The following is a 19,234-nucleotide window of genomic DNA, read 5'->3' as shown; positions in this document are numbered from 1 at the left end:
CTTCTCACTATGGTGGCTTCTCTCGTTGCCACCACAAGAGCACTGGCTCTAGGCCCGTGGGTTTCAGTAGTTGTGGCGCTCAAGTTTAGTTGCCCCAGGGCGGGTGGAATTCTCCCTTACCAGGGATTGGACCCATGCCCCCTTCATTGGCAGACTGATTCTTTTTTTTTTTAATGGTTTGTGTCCATTGGGGTTCCCTGGTAGCTCAGCTGGTAGAGAATCCGGCTGCAATGCAGGAGACCTGAGTCTGATCCCTGGGTTTGAGAAGATCCCCTAGAGGAGGGCATGGCAGCCCACTCCAATATTCTTGCCTGGAGAGTCCCAGTCTGGCGGACTACAGTCCATGGGGTTGCAAAGAGTTGGACATGACTGGGCGACTGAGAACAGCAGAGCACGTGCTTCCATTTATTTAAAGTTGAAAAACAAGCAAAACAAATCTATCCTTTTAGAAGTTGGGATAGAGTTACCTTTGAGGAGGAGGGAAGGAGAGCGAGTAGGAGGGAGCATAGAGGGGCTTTTCTGGGCTGCTGGTTATGTAGCTGGCCGATTCTCAACCACTGGAGCTCCAGGGAAGTCCTATTGGTTCCAGTCCCTTTTGATATTCAGTTGTGTACTTGCTCATGGGTCGGTCACTTGAGGCATCAATTCCTGGATTTCTGCATAATTTTCTCTTTTAACTTAAGCTGGCTTGAGTTGATTTCTGCTATTTCTGTTGTCTCTATCTGAAGAATATAAGAGGTCAGGAATTAGCCTATGACTGTGCCCAGGTTCCAGGCTGAGGTCTAGTTAGGAAGCATACTTGGTCAAGCATGCATGCTCAGTCTTCTGACTCTGTGACCCCATGGACTCTGTCCATGAGATTCTCCAGGCAAGCATACTGGAGTGGGTTGCCATGCCCTCCTCCAGGGATCTTCCCAACCCAGAGATCAAACCCATATATCCTGCGTCTCCTGCATTGCAGCTGGATTCTTTACCACTGAGCCACCAGGGAAGCCCACTTGGTAATGGAGTAAAAAAATTAAGTCATTAGGGCCCATGAAATCAAACCTAGAATTCAAGTTTCATTTATCTTAATTTTATTGGCAATTAATTTCCTAGCTTGGAAATTTATTCTGGGCAGAGACTTTCTATTTCATTTTTGAATTTTTTCTTGAGATCATTCATTCAGTAAGCACTTGTTAAGTGTACACTATGTGCCAAGCACATAATAAATTTTTTAAAAATAATAACAATAATAATACAAGTCATCATTTTTATGTACTTGCTTGAAACACATTCTTTTATTTAATCCTTATGACACCCTATACATTAGATAGCACAGACTTAATTATCAGATAAGAAAGCTGGTGAAGGCGTGATCAAAAGCCACAACTAGTAATCTGTAGAGCAAGGATTCATGCTCAGAGCTGCCTGATTCTAAAGCTCATGCCTGAGAAAGAGTGAATCCAAATCCACTCCTTTCTTCTTCCTAGTTTCAAAACATTTGGAGGATAGGGTATTTATATATCCTGTAGCCCTAATGGCAGCAGTCATGTAAATAACAGTAGTGGAAAAACTTGCGTTTGAAAAATGAGTCACTGAATTTGCTATATGACAGAGAGTCTGGCTGTTAAAAGGAAATATGATGAAATGTCTCATTCATCATTTATGTGGACAAGTTTTGGGGACTGCACTGAGGTTCTTTGTAAGTGTGATGCAAGAAAAAATGGGTCTTGCAAAAGAGTTTCTTTATGCCAGCTAAAATAGGTTGAGTCAATGTTCAACCATTTGCTATTAAAAACATTTTATGAATTAGAAATACAATGCTATTTCCTTAACATAATAAAGAATAACACATTCAAAACAATGTCTAGCATTATAATAAAATAGTGGAACACAAAATGCATCTCCATCAAAATTGGGTACAAAACAAGGATGACTGCTATTCTCAGTCTTTTCACTTAACAGTGTCCTGTACGCTCTGTTGCTTTACCTCTTATCTTTGAGATTTGTCTGACGTCATTCATGTTCTTTTCACAATCTTCCATAGAACAAGCACCCACAGGAAGTAAAAAAATTTTTTTCTTGGTATATACTTTTTTCTCCCAGACTGGGTTCTCGGTTCCTCTTTGGCACATTGGGTTTCTCTTTCTGTTTTTCTGCAGTGTACCTGACTGATTGGTGCTTGCTTGTGTTGAATGTGGGCAGGTCTTTCAAGACCTTCAGACTTCTCAGAGGCAGGGAGGATGAATCTTCCATGATTCTTTTATCCCTGACGCTTGCTTGTCTAGCCTCCAAGCTACAGGGTGGAGCTAAAAGTTGTTTTCTATCCACTCTTTGGAGACCGAGGGCAGAAAGAGTAGGAGTAGACTTCTGCTGGGGCTGTGTGAGGCCTTTGTAACCTGGGTTTTACTCTGTCTTCTGAAATGATGCTGCCTGTCTTGTACCAGAAATTGATCCACCTTGTTAGCCATACATCCTGTTCTCAGGATACCACTGGATTCCTTATAGTTTTCTGGGGCCCTTCCTATTTCTGTTGAGCTCTTGAAGTTGGGATCTATACTCTGAGGAGTGTTTCTCTGAGCTGCTTCCTTACCTCCTGAGTCTGTTTAACCACAGGTTGGGGAGTATTAATGAGAGATCTCAGGAATTTGTCTAATCCGCTTCTTTCTGGGTTCAGTCATGGTGGAGGCTGCAGTGGGCTTAGAAGCTGTACTTTGATCTGTCAGAATGCTTTGTCTCTTTCCTCAATGGCCGCACTTTGCAGTTTATAGCTTGTAGCTATACCCTTTTGCTTATTCTGTTGCTACTGGCGAATTTTCAGAGTTGTTAGTTTTGTGTGTGTGTGTGATGGTCATCTGAAAGAACATACAGGTGAGACAATATAAGAACACATTTTAAGAAATAATAGGTTATTGATGGAATTGGAAGCTAACTTTACCAGATGATAAAACATGTTACAAAATATAGCAATTAGAGTATTCCTGGCGTAAGTATAGACAGACAGATTAAAAAGTTGAATGTGTGATAAAATAAGTTTTATGCATTTTGTTTATTTAGAGCAAAAGACTAAACAAACTTGGCTCTTACCTCATATATGCTTGAAAAGTATTGCAAAAGATCAGATAATTAAATTAACTGAAACTAGAAGACAAAGCTATTAAAAAAAACCCGCTCTAAAAGTACATAAAAGTGACTCTCAAGTCTCTAAATGGGGAGGAGACATTCTGAGATGAGAGAAGATACAATAGAGAAAAGATAAATAGATGTGATACATAAAGCTTTAAACTTGCGCTTTTTAAAAAAAAATAGAAGGCAATTTTTTTCAACAAAATTACAATGCAATCAACAGACTTGATGCTATTGTAATAAATGAGATATGTTAATACTTTTACTATATGAAGAGATCAAACAATTTATTAAGAGAAACATAATACCTCCAATGAGCACAGGGATAAGAACATGAAGCAACAAGCCACAAGAAGGAAAAAATACATGAATTGTAGATTTATGCACATGCGTTTTCTCTCTAATAGATGCAAATGGAAATGACAAAGTTATACCATATCACTTTCAACTACACAAGTAATCAAAGATTGTTTTAAGGAATTCCCTGGTGGTACAGCGGTTAGGATTCTGTGTTTCTACTGCAGGGAGCTTGGGTTCAGTTCATGATTGGGAACTAGGAGCCCATGAGCCAAGTGACAAAAAAACTTGTTTAGGTGGTAATATTTAATGTGGATATGGAGACATGATGGCTTCCCTGATGGCTGAGATAGTGAAGAATCTGCCTGTAATGCAGGAAACACAGGTTCGATCCTTGGGTCAGAAAGATCCTCTGGAGAAGGGAATGGCTACCCATTCCAGTATTCTTGCCTAGAAAATTCCATGGAGAGAGGAGCCTGGTTGGCTACAGTCCATGGGGTTGCAGAGTCCAAAATGACTGAGTGACTAACACATACACACACAGAGACATGAATTTGGCATCTTTATATAATTTTGCTGAGCTTATTAATTATACAGCTCTTTGGAAACAACTTTATCACATTTTATCATGGACATTTAAAATGTTCATACATTTCGTCCATTAATTAAATTTCTGAGATTATGTGTGAAGGGAACAATCCTACATGTAAAAAAAAAAAAAATCTCTAGGTGCAAAGATATTTATTGTAGTATTATTCATTAAGGAGAAATATTGGAAACAAGCTAAATGTTCAATAATGGAAGAATGGTTAACATTATAGTTTGGCTGCATAATGAGATATTTTACACCCACGACCAATGACATGTCAAAAAATAAATAGATTGTGGTATATGATTATAAATATGCATAGACAAACACTGAAAGCAAAACCCACAAAAATACTAAAAAATAGTTATCTCCCAGTTGTGTAATTAACACTGGTTAACAGTACTTGTTTTTTCTTCCTTTTTTGTATTATTGTCAAAACTGTCAGTAACAACCCAATTCCAACCAGTGTGACCAAAAATAGGAATTTATTGGTCAAGTAACCAAAAATTACAGGGATAGAGCATGTTGTTGTTTAGTCACTAAATCATGTCTGATTCTTTTGTGACCCTGTGGACTGTAGCCTACCAGGCTCCACTGTCCATAGGATTTTTAGGCAAGAATACTGAAGTGGGTTGCCATTTCCTTCTACAGGGGATCTTCCTGACCCGGGGATTGAACCCACATCTTGAGTTTAAATCCACGGGCTCCATTGATATGGTCATGAGTTTAACTGTCCTCTCATTTTATCTTATCTCTGCTGCTTTCGGTATCTTGAAGAAGTTTTTCCTTGCTGTACATCCTGGCTTCCTGTGTGAGGCCAGAGAAGATGGCTGAAAAACATTTCTACTTGTGTCATTCTTATACCTCTCTATCCCAAAGCTAAAGAAACATTTGTTTTTCTGATGGATTTATATCAAACCCCTGTGTACTTAGTGATTATCTTGGTTACGTCACACGCCTACTTTGATCTAAAGGGCATACACATACCTCTGCTGTTAATAGTGGAGGAGTCAGGGGAAATGTGTGCATGAATTAGTCCCACCCAAATCACTTTCAGTGAGAGATCCACAGGAAAGAGTGCTTTCAATATGTGAGAAAGCAGGGATAGTCAGGGGGAAAATCTAGCATGTTTTATATAATAAACAAGTACCATATAAATTGAAAAAAAACAACAACTGATTTTTAAGAGAAAACTATCACCGCCCACCCATTTCCACCTCCACTCTACTCAACAAAGGAAAAAAATACAGCATTACTCAGAGTTGACTGGTAAGAATGTGTCATTTCTTGCATCAAACTCAAGAAAACCAATGCATTAAATAGCTAACAAAAAAGCAATCATTCTTATCGATGAAAGGAATGTGCAGTTATAAAGTTTGGAAGTATCAAACTTAGCAATAAAATGAAAAGCTATTTAAAGGTAAAGGTCATGTGACTGGAGAAAAATATTGTCTTGAGTTGTGATACAGAAAAGTCAAGTTTCGAGCTAAAATGCTACCCATCCTCAGAAACAAACAAGCTTGTCAAACTAAAGTAAAACCAAACAAAATTGTGAGAGTGGGCTGCTGTCCAGCAGCACAATGTTAAGTGTTCTGATGGAGATTTGGTGACCATTAACTCACTAGGCATCCTGTTAACATTTCCTGTCAAAGGAACTGCTATTCTCGTGGGCACAGTAGCTGCAGACTTCAAAGGTGAGTGAGCAGTGCTGGAAGCCAAGACTCAGGACAGTCTTACCTCATGAAATCATTCATGTTACTTATTGTATCAGTAGTTCTTTCATTGCTTAGTAGTATTCCATTGCATGGGTACAGCACAATTTGTTTATCCAGGCATTTGTTGATGGCCCTTTGAGACTTCTCCAGTATTATGAATTAATCTGTTATGAAATTGTATACATTTTTTTTTTTTGGTGAATGTATATTGCTGTTTTTCTTGAGTAAATACCTAGAATTTATGGGCCAAATGGTAAAGGAAAATTTAACTTAAAAAAAAAAAAAAACTGTCAAACTCTTTCCCAAACTAGTTGTACTATTTTATATTTCTACAGGCAGAGAGTGGAGAGTTCCAGGTACCAACACTTAGTCTTTTTAGTTTTAGCTATTTTAGTGTGTGTGAAGTGAGATTACATCTTGGTCTTGATTTACATTTTCCTGATAACTAATGAGTTTGAACTTTTAAAATGTGCATACTGGCTATTTGTAAAGACTCTTTCGTGAAGCACCAGTTCAAATCTTCTGCTCATTAAAAAATAATAGGCTTTGGGACTTCTCTGTTGGTCCTGTGGCTAAGACTCCATGCTCCCAATGCAGGGGATGAAGGTTCGATGCCTGGTTGGGGAACTAGATCCCACATGCCTCAGCTAAGCGTTCACATGCCACAACTAAGACACAATGAGTGAGTGTGAGTGAGTGAGTGTGAGTGTGAAGTCGCTCTGTTGTATCCAACTCTTTGCAACCCCATGGACTGTAGCCTACCAGACTCCTCCGTTCATGGGATTTTCTAAGCAAGAATACTAGAGTGGGTTGCCATTTCCTTCTCCAGGAGATCTTCCCAAGCCAGGGGTTGAACCTGGGTCTCCTGCATTGTAGGCAGACGCTTTACCGTCTGAGCCACCATGCAATGCAGCTAAATAAATAAATTAATTAAAAAAAGAATAGGCTTAGTTTTTTTGAGAGCAGTTTTAGGTTCATAGCAAAAGTAAGGAGGAAGATACAGAGGTTTCTTATATACCCTCTGCTCCCACACATGCATAGCCTCTTCCATTATCAACATCCCTCACCAGAGCAGTGCATTTGTTATGATCAATAAAAGTACAATGACACATCAGAATCAACCAACGTCTACAGTTTGCCAGAAAGTTTGCTTTTGGTGTTGTATATTCTACAGGTTTGGGCAAATGTACAATACACGTGTGCTTCATTCTAGTACCATACTGAATGTTTTCATTGCCTTAAAAATCCTCTGTGCTCCATCTGTTAATCCCCCACCCCCAGCCCCTTGGCAATCACTGGTCTTTTTACTGTCGCTGCTGTTTTACCCTTCCCAGAATGTTGTATAGTCGGAATCATACAGTCGGTAGTCTTTTCAGCGTGGGTTCTTTCTCGTAATGATATGCAATTATTATTCCTCCATAAGTTTTCAGAACTTGATAGCTCATTTCTTTTGAACACTCAAGACTGTTCCATTATCTGGATGTAACACAGTCATTTACCTACTGAAGAATATCTTAGTTGCTTCTAAGCTTTGGAAATTATGAATAAAGCCGCTATGCTATAAACATCTGTGGGTTTTCTCATTCTAAAATTGGATTGTTTATCTTATTATTGAGTTGTAAGAGTTCTTTATTATAAATACAAGTCATCTATCAGATATATGCATCATAAATATTTTCTCCTAACTGCTGGTTTACTGTTTTATTTTCCTAGTTGTGTCTTTTGAAGACACAACAGTAAAACTTTTGATGGAGTCCAATTTATTATTTTTTCCCTTTATTGTTTATAGTTTCATAGTTTCTTTATGTGTTCTAAATCCTTTTAAGAATTTTCATCTATCTCAATGTGGGAAAACTTTTTCCTGTGTTTTTAAAAATAGTTTTATTGAGGTATAATTTATATACCATACAATTCACTGATGTACAGTAGAATTCAATGATATTTTAGTACATTCACAGGGCTGGACAACCATCACCACAATCTAATTTTAGAATATTTTCATTTCTCCTAAAAGATACCTTGTAACCATCAGCAGTTATTCCCTATTCTCAGTTTCTCTCTCATACCTCCTAGTCTAGGCAAACAATCTACTTTCTGTCTCTATAGATTGGCACATCCTGAGCATTTCATATAAATGTACTCATAACCTGTGGTCTTTTGTGACTGGTTTATTTCACTTAGCATAATGTTTTCAAGATTCATCAATACTACAGCATATATCAGTACTTTATTCTTTTTTATTGTGGAGTAATATTGTATTGTATGGCTATAAACCTATTTTATTCACCCATTCATCAATAGATGAATATTTGGGTTGCTCCCACTTTTTGGCTGTTATGAATAGTGCTGCTATATATGAAAGTTGATGTATAGGTTTTGCTGTGGATATGTTTTCATTTCTCTTGGGTATATATCTAGAAGTAGAATTTCTGGATCGAATGGTATTGTATTTTCAGCACGTCTTAGGCAGGTTTTATTATATTTATTCTTAAGTAATTCCCTTGGACTGCAAGGAGATCCAACCAGTCCATTCTGAAGGAGACCAGCCCTGGGATTTCTTTGGAAGGAATGATGCTAAAGCTGAAACTCCAGTACTTTGGCCACCTCATGCGAAGAGTTGACTCATTGGAAAAGACTCTGATGCTGGGAAGGATGGGGCAGGAAGAGAAGGGGACAACAGAGGATGAGATGGCTGAATGGCATCACGGACTTGATGAACGTGAGTCTGAGTGAACTCCAGGAGTTGGTGATGGACAGGGAGACCTGGCGTGCTGCAATTCATGGGGTCGCAAAGAATCGGACACGACTGAGCGACTGAAATGAACTGAACTGAACTGATTTCATATTTTGGATTTCCCAGATAGTGCAGTGGTAAAGAATCTGCCTGACAATGCAGCAGACACAAGAGACTCAGGTTCGATTCCTGGGTCGGGAAGATCACCTGGAGGAGGAAATGACAATTCATTATGGTATTCTTGCCTGGAAAATTTCATGGCCAGAGGAGCCTGGCAGGCTACAGTCCATGGGGTCGCAAAGAGTCGGACACGTCTGAGCATGTAGGCATGTATGCACATTTGGCATTGTTTCTATAAGTTTCAATATCCAGTTGTTTGTTGCTAGTATGTGAAAGTGTAATTCACTTTTATATATTGGTCTTGTTTTCTATGACTTTGTTAGAGTCACTTATTAGTTCTAATTGCCTTTATTGTGGACTATCAGGGATCTTCTATGTACAGGATTATGATTAATTATATTTTTTCCTTTCTAATATATGCCTTTTATTTATTTTTCCTTTTCTTCCTGTATTCAATTAGTACAATGTTGACTAGGAATGAGGAGGTTGGATATCCTCTTGTTCTTGATCTCGGCTGGAAAGCATTCATTCTTTTACCACTGAGGATATTAGCTGCAGGTTTGTTTTTTTTTTTCACATGCACCCTTTATCAGATTGAGGAAGTTTCCCTCTATTTATAATTTGCTGAGAGCTACTGTCTTTAAAGCACAAATGAGTGTGATATTCCTACAGATTTTTTTAGGGGGCATGGGATCTTTTAAGATGCTTACATGCTTTTCCTTTCTGTCTCTGAAAATATGGTAAATTGTACTGACTAATTTCCAAATGTTTAACCAGCTTACTGCCCTCCCTCTCCCCCCGCCCTGACCCGGGAATAAACCTCAGCTGATCATGTTATATGATTCTTTGTGTATTGCTAAATTTGTTTTTTTACTGAACCATACTTGGGTCCACTTGCTTGCATGCAGTAAAGTCTGCTGACACCAGGTTGTAGCAAATGTAGCACAGCGTTTATTGCAAGCCAGCCCAATTCAGTTCAGTCGCTCACTCATATCCAACTCTTTGAGACCCCACGGACTGCAGCACGCCAGGCCTCCTTGTCCATCATGAAGCCAAGCAAGGAGCAAACATAGTGGTCTGAGTTGCTCTAACAGAATGGCATAGACTAAGTGGCTAAAACAATAGAAATGTGCCTTTCACAGTTCTGGAAGCAAGAAAGTCTGAGATCAGAGTGCGAGCATGCTTGTCAGGTCTCGGGAGGGTCTCCTTCCCGGTTTGCAGGCGGCTGTCTTCTTGCGGGAACCTCACATGGTAGAGCGAGGGAGATCATCTCTCTTGGATCGCTTCTTAGAAGGGCACTAACCACATTCATGAGGATGCTACCCTTATGACCTGATTAATTGCCCAAAGGTCCCTTATCTAAATACCATCACATTGGGGATTTAGGCTTCAGCACATGAGTTTTGAGAGGATAGAAACATGCAATCCATAGCAGAGTGTCACAGCAATCTATTAGGATAATGTTTATATCTAGAAATGAAGCATGTTGGCAGATATGTCTATCAATGGGGCAAAATGCCTGCCTAATTTAGAGAATGGTGTCAGAGCTCAAATAACTTGGAAACCTCAACTCTGGACTGGTTGTCTCAGTATTAATTACAGCCAGAAAATGGAGATGAGAAGAGTGACTCACAGACTCAAACGTGTGTTTGAATGATGTTATTAACCAAGTAAACTTTATAAAATCCAGGCTTATGAAAGTGTAACTGTTTTCTATAATTGGAGCTTATAGAAAACTTCCTTAATATTCCAGTGCTGCACACACACAGCTGCTGACTGGCTGAGGTCTGGCAAAGAGAGAGTCAGTCTTTAGCAAAGAGTTGAAGTAGCAGTTCTTTCTCAGATTCACACATTCCTTCTGACTTATTGGCAGCAAGATATTATCTGGTTCATAGTCTTGCTTACTTGGCAGACACATTTGTTTTAGTAAATAGGAATACATTAAGTCTGAATCCTAAAGACAAAGACCTTACTGTTTTCCTTATTTGTGACAAAATTACAGTCACATAAAAGGAAGTATGAATTCTGGTATTCAAATGAAGAATAAGTTCTATTGAGTGGCTTTCCCACCCTGGAAAACTTTCCCTCAGAGAATAATTTCATGATGGATGATTCAATGAGGAATGCTACAATGCTGTGAATGTCTGCATGCCAAACTGCTTTCAACGAGTGAGTGTTTTCTCTGGAAAATGAAAATTGTGACACAGGCCAGGCAATAGTATGCTCCCTGTCTTCTGTAATAAAGGGAGGGGCACTGACTGGGACTCAGGTGTAACAAAGATTTAAGATATTTTGAAGTAGGAACCTGATCGAGTATTAGATAAAAATATCCTTGATTTCCCAGATGCAGCAAATAAGCTCCCAGTGCATCCCATTTTTTTCCTGCTATAGTGCAGTGTCATACAAAATGTACACCATTGAGAGAGATTTTTTTTCTAAAATGTGTAGGGAGTTACAGCCCTCACAGTGAACATGAGAACTGAGATGTTAATCTGTTTCCTTCACTGGTCTTCAGTTATCTCTCTTTGCCGTGAGCTTTTCCTCTGGCCGAGTATCATCCACTCTCTGAAGATGGATATTTTTCCTTCAGTATACTCAGTGATGCAAGCCAACTATTTTGGATATACTCAAAATTCTTGAAAAAAAGGATTGTCAAGGCTAATTTTAGTGAATCTGGCTATTGCCTTAAACACTGCGACGGAGGCCACTGGAACTTACTGATGTCTGCTTGCTCCTCTGTATCGCTCAGCCTCCCTGTGGTTACCTTGGACCCATGAGCAGGTCTGGCCAATGGAATGTAAGCGATGAGTGCCATTTCCAGCCTGAAATAAGTGTCTCATGTGCCTTACCACCCACTGTGTTCTCCATTGTGAGAGTAGATGCCAAAGGCTAATGATGGAGGGATGATGGTGGAGTCATGGGATGGAGGATTCTGTATCCTAGCACCACCTTTTGGAGAAGAGAGAGCTTCTGTAGAGAGCGCCCCACCTTTTTCAGACTATGACATGAGTAAGAAATAAAGCTTTACTAAGATTCATTTGTTATAAACTTTTAAGGGTGATTTAGATAACATCACCCACTCAATGGAGATGAACCTGAGCAAACTCTAGGAGATGGTGAAGGGCAGGGAAGCCTGGCGTGCTGCAGTCCATGAGGTTGCAAAGAGTTGGACATGACTGAGCAACTAAACAACAACATTACTGCTGCTAGCATTTCTTTTTCCTTTAGATGCCAACTTCTCAGCTCCACTGTCACACCTAGGTAAGCTCAATACTCCCTTCATGTTTCCTCAAGATGAAGCACAGCCAGCTCCTAAATATAGTCCTGGAAATAAACATGTAATTGTTGAAGACCGGATATCAAGGTTTTTTTGTTCAGACTATCAGCTCCAACCTTCTCATAAATTTGATAAAAGGATTTATCCTGCTAAATAGTGATCTTTAAAATACCTTATGTATCATTTGGGGAATATACTAGTATAATACTGGCTGATTCTTGATTTCTATAATTAAGTTAAATGTGTCAATTTCATTGTGTTCTGATATTAGTGCTATGACCTTCATGTATCTCTTAGATACCAGGCTAGAGGGCATATAATAACTAGATGGCCTTGAAATGTAAAATAGTAATATTATTTCTGTTGATCCACTTATCCATTCAATAAAAATATGCTGACCATCAATTATTATGCAGGAACTGTGCTGTCCAATTTAGAAGTCACTAACCACACGTGGCCTGTTTTTAAAATTTAAGTTACTCTAAATAAATCAATTCAATTAAAAATTCAGTTCTTTAGTAACACCTACCACATTTCAAGTGTTTAATAGCTACATATAGCTAGCAACTATCTTCTTGGACAACACAAGAGGAACATTAACATCATCCAGAAAGTTTCACTGGACAGCATTCATCTAGAAAAAAGACACAATACTCATCATTTTCCTTTAATGTAGTCACTGTTTCCATAAAAATTAATAACATGGCATTAGGCTGCCAGAGAGGTCAGGAAATCTGTGTATTGGCAATAATATTTGAACTTAGTCTTAAAAATGAAAAGGAATTTGCTATATTCCAATAAAAGTGAACGGCAGATACAAAGTCAAAAAAGCATAAATGGACTGATAAAAACAAGGTGAGATGTTCAATGTGACTGGAGAGAAATACATATAAGAGTAAAGAGCAGAAGTGAGCTGGGCATGGCAAGAGCAGGCAAAGCAGGGATAGGTACAGTAAGGGTTTGGACTTCACCTTTTGATGATGGGAAGCTAACAAAAATCTTTTAAGTAGGAGAATCATAGCATCAGATTGGCATGATATGAAGGTCACTTGCTGGTATTATTGATGTTGAAAGACCAGATTGGAGGTTATGGGTCCCAGCAGGGAAAGATGAAAACAACAGTAACTGAACTGAAGAGGAAAGAGTCAATTTTAGAGATATTTCTATATTAAAATTATATCTCTAGAGTATATGCAATTTAGACTAACGTTTTCTGCTCAATCAGCTGGAGTGTTGGAAGGAGCCAAGTGAAAGGAGAAGTAAAAATGTGCATTAGTTTTCGGTGGAGGTCTCAATCCCTATGCACAGAGAATAAACAAGCATAGGTTTTGGTATACTTATCTATCCTATCACACCCAGGCTGTTCTCTTGAGAAAGAGGCAGGTGCATCAGTTTACTCAGGGAAATTCTCTGTGTCCTCCCTGACATTTGAACATCTGAAGTTACAAAAAGGCCACTTTGTCCTAGGAAGTCTTTCATTAAAGGGACTCTTTGAATGTTACCTCTGTGCTGAGAATTATTCCCTTTAAAATGCATTTATTTTGTCATCTAAGATTTTCATACTGTACTGTGAGTTACTTTAACACAGGGCATATCTGCATATGTTGAGACATGACACTATGAGTAGTGGTGGATGAGGTATTTGGAATTTACGTAGGCAATGACCTTATAAAAACTTCTTCTAAGGCTGCTGGCTGTGGTTGGTGAAGAGCTTTTGGGAATAGATGACCACCGATAAGAATCTTGCTCTCCAATTGTGATGAGATTTCTGATTCACTTTTCAGTCTACCTAAGTAAAATTCCAAGGTAATTATGTTTTCTCAGATAAGAGCAGGAAGAGTTTACAGTGTAATCAGCTGACCAGATTAAGTTTAGCACTGAGCCTCGTTTCCTCCCTACCAGGTAAACTTCCTTTCTCACTTTCCTAATGCTTCTGCAATACGTGAACTGTGAACTTCCTGATGTTCAAGCTGGTTTTAGAAAAGGCAGAGGAACCAGAGATCAAATTGCCAACATCCTCTGGATTATGGAAAAAGCAAGACAGTTCCAGAAAAACATCTATTTCTGCTTCATTGACTATCCCAAAGCCTTTGACTGTGTGTGGATCACAAGAAACTGTGGAAAATTCTGAGAGAGATGGGCATAACAGACCACCTGACCTGCCTCCTGAGAAATCTGTATGCAGGTCAGGAAGCAACAGTTAGAACTGGACATGGAACAACAGACTGACTCCAAATAGGAAAAGGAGTACGTCAAGGCTGTATATTGTCACCCTGCTTATTTAACTTCTATGCAGAGTACATCATGAGAAACGCTGGACTGGAAGAAACATAAGCTGGAATCAAGAATGCCAGGAGAAATCTCAATAACCTCAGATATGCAGATGACACCACCCTTATGGCAGAAAGTGAAGAGGAACTAAAAACCCTCTTGATGAAAGTGAAAGTGGATAGTGAAAAAGTTGGCTTAAAGCTCAACATTCAGAAAATGAAGATCATGGCACCTGGTCCCATCACTTCATGGGAAATAGATGGGGAAACAGTGGAAACAGTGTCAGACTTAATTTTTTTGGGCTCCAAAATCACTGCAGATGGTGACTGCAGCCATGAAATTAAAAGACGCTTACTCCTTGGAAGAAAAGTTATGATCAACCTAGATAGCATATTCAAAAGCAGAGACATTACTTTGCTGACTAAGGTCCGTCTAGTCAAGGCTATGGTTTTTCCAGTGGTCATGTATGGATGTGAGAGTTGGACTGTGAAGAAGGCTGAGTGCTGAAGAATTGATGCGTTTGAACTGTGGTGTTGGAGAAGACTCTTGAGAGTCCCTTGGACTGCAAGGAGATCCAACCAGTCCATTCTGAAGGAGATCAACCCTGGGATTTCTTTGGAAGAAATTATGCTAAAGCTGAAACTCCAGTATTTTGGCCACCTCATGCGAAGAGTTGACTCATTGGAAAAGACTCTGACGCTGGGAGGGATGGGGGGCAGGAGGAGAAGGGGGCGACCGAGGATGAGATGGCTGGATGGCATCATTGGCTTGATGGACATGAATCTGAGTGAACTCCGGGAGTTGGTGATGGACAGGGAGGCCTGGCGTGCTGCAGTTCATGGGGTCGCAAAGAGTCGGACATGAGTGAGCGACTGAACTGAACTGAACTGAATGATTTCTTGTTTCTGAGCAAAATTTCCCTGAGATCAAAAATGAAATCAAGTAGGAGGAATTAGTAAGCCTTCCATGGTGAGAGATTCTGAAGTCCTAGAATATGTCTGGCTGATGGGAAGTTCAAGAACTGGAAGAAGGTAGAATGTCCAGGGCCCTCCACCTGCTATCCAGTCCCTCATCGCATGTCTGTCTGCACTGATAAGAGACATAGAGTGATAAAAAGTTCTCCAGGAAAGTTTTTGTACACAACCTTGTGGAAAAACAGCATGTAAGTCTCTCTTCTTAAACGGAGGAAGATTAAGGTCAGAAATAAACATTTCTCATTTCAGAATGTCAGGCACTTCCTAGTTAGTACAGTGATCATCTCTAAGAATGAAGGTTAAAAATATTCCAAAGTAAATGCATTTCTGTTGCCTCCTTTACGCTGTCATAATTGTTCCTGTGCTACTAGCAGTTTGTTAGGGGAAGAAGTTTCTCTTAAGTGAATATAAATTTGATAGTTTCTTTTTCTGATATGCAGAATAGACATTCACTTGTTGTTCTGTATGCTTTTGTCACACATTTCATATTATTATGTCATAAACTAATGTCTAGTAGGAAAACTGATAATGGATTCAAATTATTTGTTGATGTAAAATATTAAACATAAGTTTACTAATCCTTTCTTAAAGCTGCACTGTTTTAAAATCTGTAAAAGCTCAATCTGTCATGAGGTTAAGGTAAAAACTACTTGCTTACCCTCTTATAGCAGTTGAAATAAAAGTGATTTTGGCAGTTTCCCTGAATATTAAACACAATGGAAAATCTTTGCTGTTTTAAAAGTGGGTTTGATAGTCTCCCTCCCCTCCAAAATCATCCTTTCCTCTATTAATATTAAACACACAGTGACTGAACCTGTTATGCCTGCTGAGACAGGTTGTGCTACACGGGAAATGCCCAAAGCCCAGTGTGAGAAAGCCAACATAAATGCTGTGCTGCAATAAATTTCAGTGGGCATCTTCTGGAAACCCTTACCCTTGCCTTTCTTCCCACCCGGTGTCTGCTCTCTGAGTCACTATACCCTTGTTAGGAAATCTTGGAGATGTTTCACTGCAAATGAAAAAGACTACTGGTAGCAATTCAGTGGTGATGATTCTATTGGGTTGGCCAAAAAATTTATTTGGGTTTTTCCTGTAACAGCTTATGGAAAAATCCAAATGAATTTTTTGACCACCTCAATAGGTAAATTTACGTCACTTGTTAATTAATCAAGCCATTCAAAAGAATATGTTGAGTTTCTCCTCAGGGCCTGACCTTGGGTTGCTTGATGGAGATCAAAAGATGAGATTGGAAATAAGCCATGATGGATGGACAGAAAAACTCACTATTACACGGAGGTCAGTTATTCCCAAATTGATCTATAAAGTCAATGGTATTCCAATCAAATCCCTACACAATTTTCCTGAAACTGAACAGGCTGATCCTAACATTTACAGAGAAGAGCAAAGGGCTGAGAAAAGCCAAGATTCTTTGAAAGAAAAATGTGGTTGAAGAATTTGTACTTCCAGATAATGAGACTTACTATAAAGCCATTGTGATTAATCACAATTAATTCCCAGATGGCTAAGCGGTAAAGAACCTGCTGGCCAATGCAGGAGATACAAGAGATGTGGGTTTGATCCTTGGGTAGCCAAGTTACCCTGGAGAAGGAATAGCAACCCACTCCAGTATTCGTGCTTGGAAAATCCCATGGACAGAGGAGCCTGGGGGACTACAGTCCATGGGATAAGTCGCAACGAGTCAGGCACGACTTAGTGACTAAACACGCATATACACACATAGTGATTAAACTACATAAGACAATGTAGTTTAGTTCAGGAACAGATAAAGAAATACATACAATTGGATATGAGTCCATGAATGTATGAAAATTTTATTCACAGTGAAGACTACTTCACAGACCAGTAGGACCGCAGTAGATAACTCAATAAATGATGCTAGAAAATTGTTTATACAGATTTTAAAATACCTGAAATTGAATCCCTTCTTTCCACCAAATACATGAGTTAATTCCAAGAAAGCTGAAGACTTAAATATGAAAGAGAAAACTGAAAAAAATTTTAGGAGAAAATGCAAGAAGAAGAATAATTTTATAAACAAGACTCAAAAGGCATAAACAATAAAGGAAAAGATATTTATATCTTATTATAGTGATCTTAAGAACTTTTGTTAATCACATAATACATCCAAAGAAAATGAAAGGAACAAATAACAAGTTGGATGAAGGTTTTTGCACCACAGACCTCTCATAATAGCAAATTAGTATTCGGAAAATATAGAGAACTAAAAAATAGTTATACAAAAATTTAGCATAGTTCTATAAAAAATGTGCAGGATTAAAAGGGATTTCCCTGGCACTCTAGTGGTTAAGACTCTGTGCTTTCAACAGCAGGTACTCAGGTTTGATCCTTGTTCAGGGAACTAAGATCCCAAATGCATGGCCAAAAAATAAAAATAAATTGAGACAAAGTATGAAAACATACACAATTGGTCAATAACATATGAAGAGGCAGTTATATGCAGGTCAGGAAGCAACAGTTAAAACTGGACATGGAACAACAGACTGGTTCCAAATAGGAAAAGGAGTACGTCAAGGTTGTATATTGTCACCCTGCTTATTTAACTTCTATGCAGAGTACATCATGAGAAACGCTGGACTGGAAGAAACACAAGCTGGAATCAAGATTGCCAGGAGAAATATCAATAAGCTCAGATATGCAGATGACACCACCCTTATGGCAGAAAGCAAAGAGGAGCTAAAAACCCTCTTGATGAAAGTGAAAGAGGAGAGTGAAAAAGTTGGCTTAAAGCTCAACATTCAGAAAATGAAGATCATGGCACCTGGTCCCATCACTTCATGGGAAATAGATGGGGAAACAGTAGAAACAGTGTCAGACTTTATTTGGGGGGGCTCCAAAATCACTGCAGATGGTGACTGCAGCCATGAAATTAAAAGACGCTTACTCCTTGGAAGAAAAGTTATGACCAACCTAGACAGTATGTTCAAAAGCAGACATTACTTTGTCAACTAAGGTCCGTCTAGTCAAGGCTATGGGTTTTCCAGTGGTCATGTATGGATGTGAGAATTGGACTGTGAAGGAGGCTGAGCGCCGAAGAATTGATGCGTTTGAACTGTGGTGTTGGAGAAGACTCTTGAGAGTCCCTTGGACTACAAGGAGATCCAACCAGTCCATTCTGAAGGAGACCAGCCCTGGGTGCTCTTTGGAAGGAATGATGCTGAAGCTGAAACTCCAGTACTTTGGCCACCTCATGCGAAGAGTTGACTCATTGGAAAAGACTCTGATGCTGGGACAGATTGGGGGCAGGAGGAGAAGGGGACAACCGAGGATGAGATGGCTGGATGGCATCACGGACTCAATGGACGTGAGTCTGAGTGAACTCTGGGAGTTGGTGATGGACAGGGAGGCCTGGCGTGCTGCGATTCATGGGGTTGCAAAGAGTCGGACACAACTGAGTGGCTGAACTGAACCGAACTGAATAATCTGGGAAACTAAAACCACAATGAGATGACATTTAAAAAAAAAAAGTATGATAACATCAAATGATATGAAATCTCCACGTTGAAAACTACAAAACATGTTGATAAATTAAAAAGGAGCCTGCAAAGTCCATATACTTGTTCTTGGCCCTGTCAGTCACCCATTCAGCATGTTGGCAAAGTACCATCTGATCTGTATGTGTAAGGAGTCATCATGAAAGTAAAAGTGTGTCAGAAAGATACTTCCAAATGGTTAGAGGCATGTGATTTTTAGTACTGTGTGTTACAGAAATGTCAGGAACGGTATAGTTTATTTTTTTATTTTTAAAAATTTTATTATGTTTATTTATTTATTTTTTGCAACTGGACAGGGACTCAAACCCTAGATCCCCAGATTAAAAGTCTGATGCTCTACCAGCTGAGCTACCCAGGCAGGTATGGTATATTTTAACTATGTGCAAGATAATGTCAGTGTCCACAGAGGGACTTTTCTCTTTTTGAATAGTGCTGCTAGTGTTGAAAGAATAAAAATGGTTGTTTTGCAGTTTAGATTCCAAGATAGGAAAAACTGATTTTTCAACCATAACTGACATGAAAGAAGCAACCTAGGAAGTCTTAGATCATACTTCTAAGGGTTTTTTAACATTTATTTTTAATTGAAGGACAATGGCTTTACAATATTGTGTTGGTT

General features: G+C 39.1%; 1 non-coding gene across 1 annotated transcript; it reads right to left on the bottom strand.

Moving 5' to 3' along the window:
* Positions 18,904-18,976, bottom strand: TRNAK-UUU. Its single transcript has one exon. It is a non-coding gene; the product is annotated as a tRNA-Lys (tRNA).

The sequence above is a fragment of the Capra hircus genome, chromosome 1, assembly GCF_001704415.2.
Source record: "Capra hircus breed San Clemente chromosome 1, ASM170441v1, whole genome shotgun sequence".
NCBI lineage: Eukaryota > Metazoa > Chordata > Mammalia > Artiodactyla > Bovidae > Capra > Capra hircus.
The sequence above is the reverse complement of the archived record's forward strand: the minus strand, read 5'-3'. Positions and strand labels throughout refer to the sequence as shown.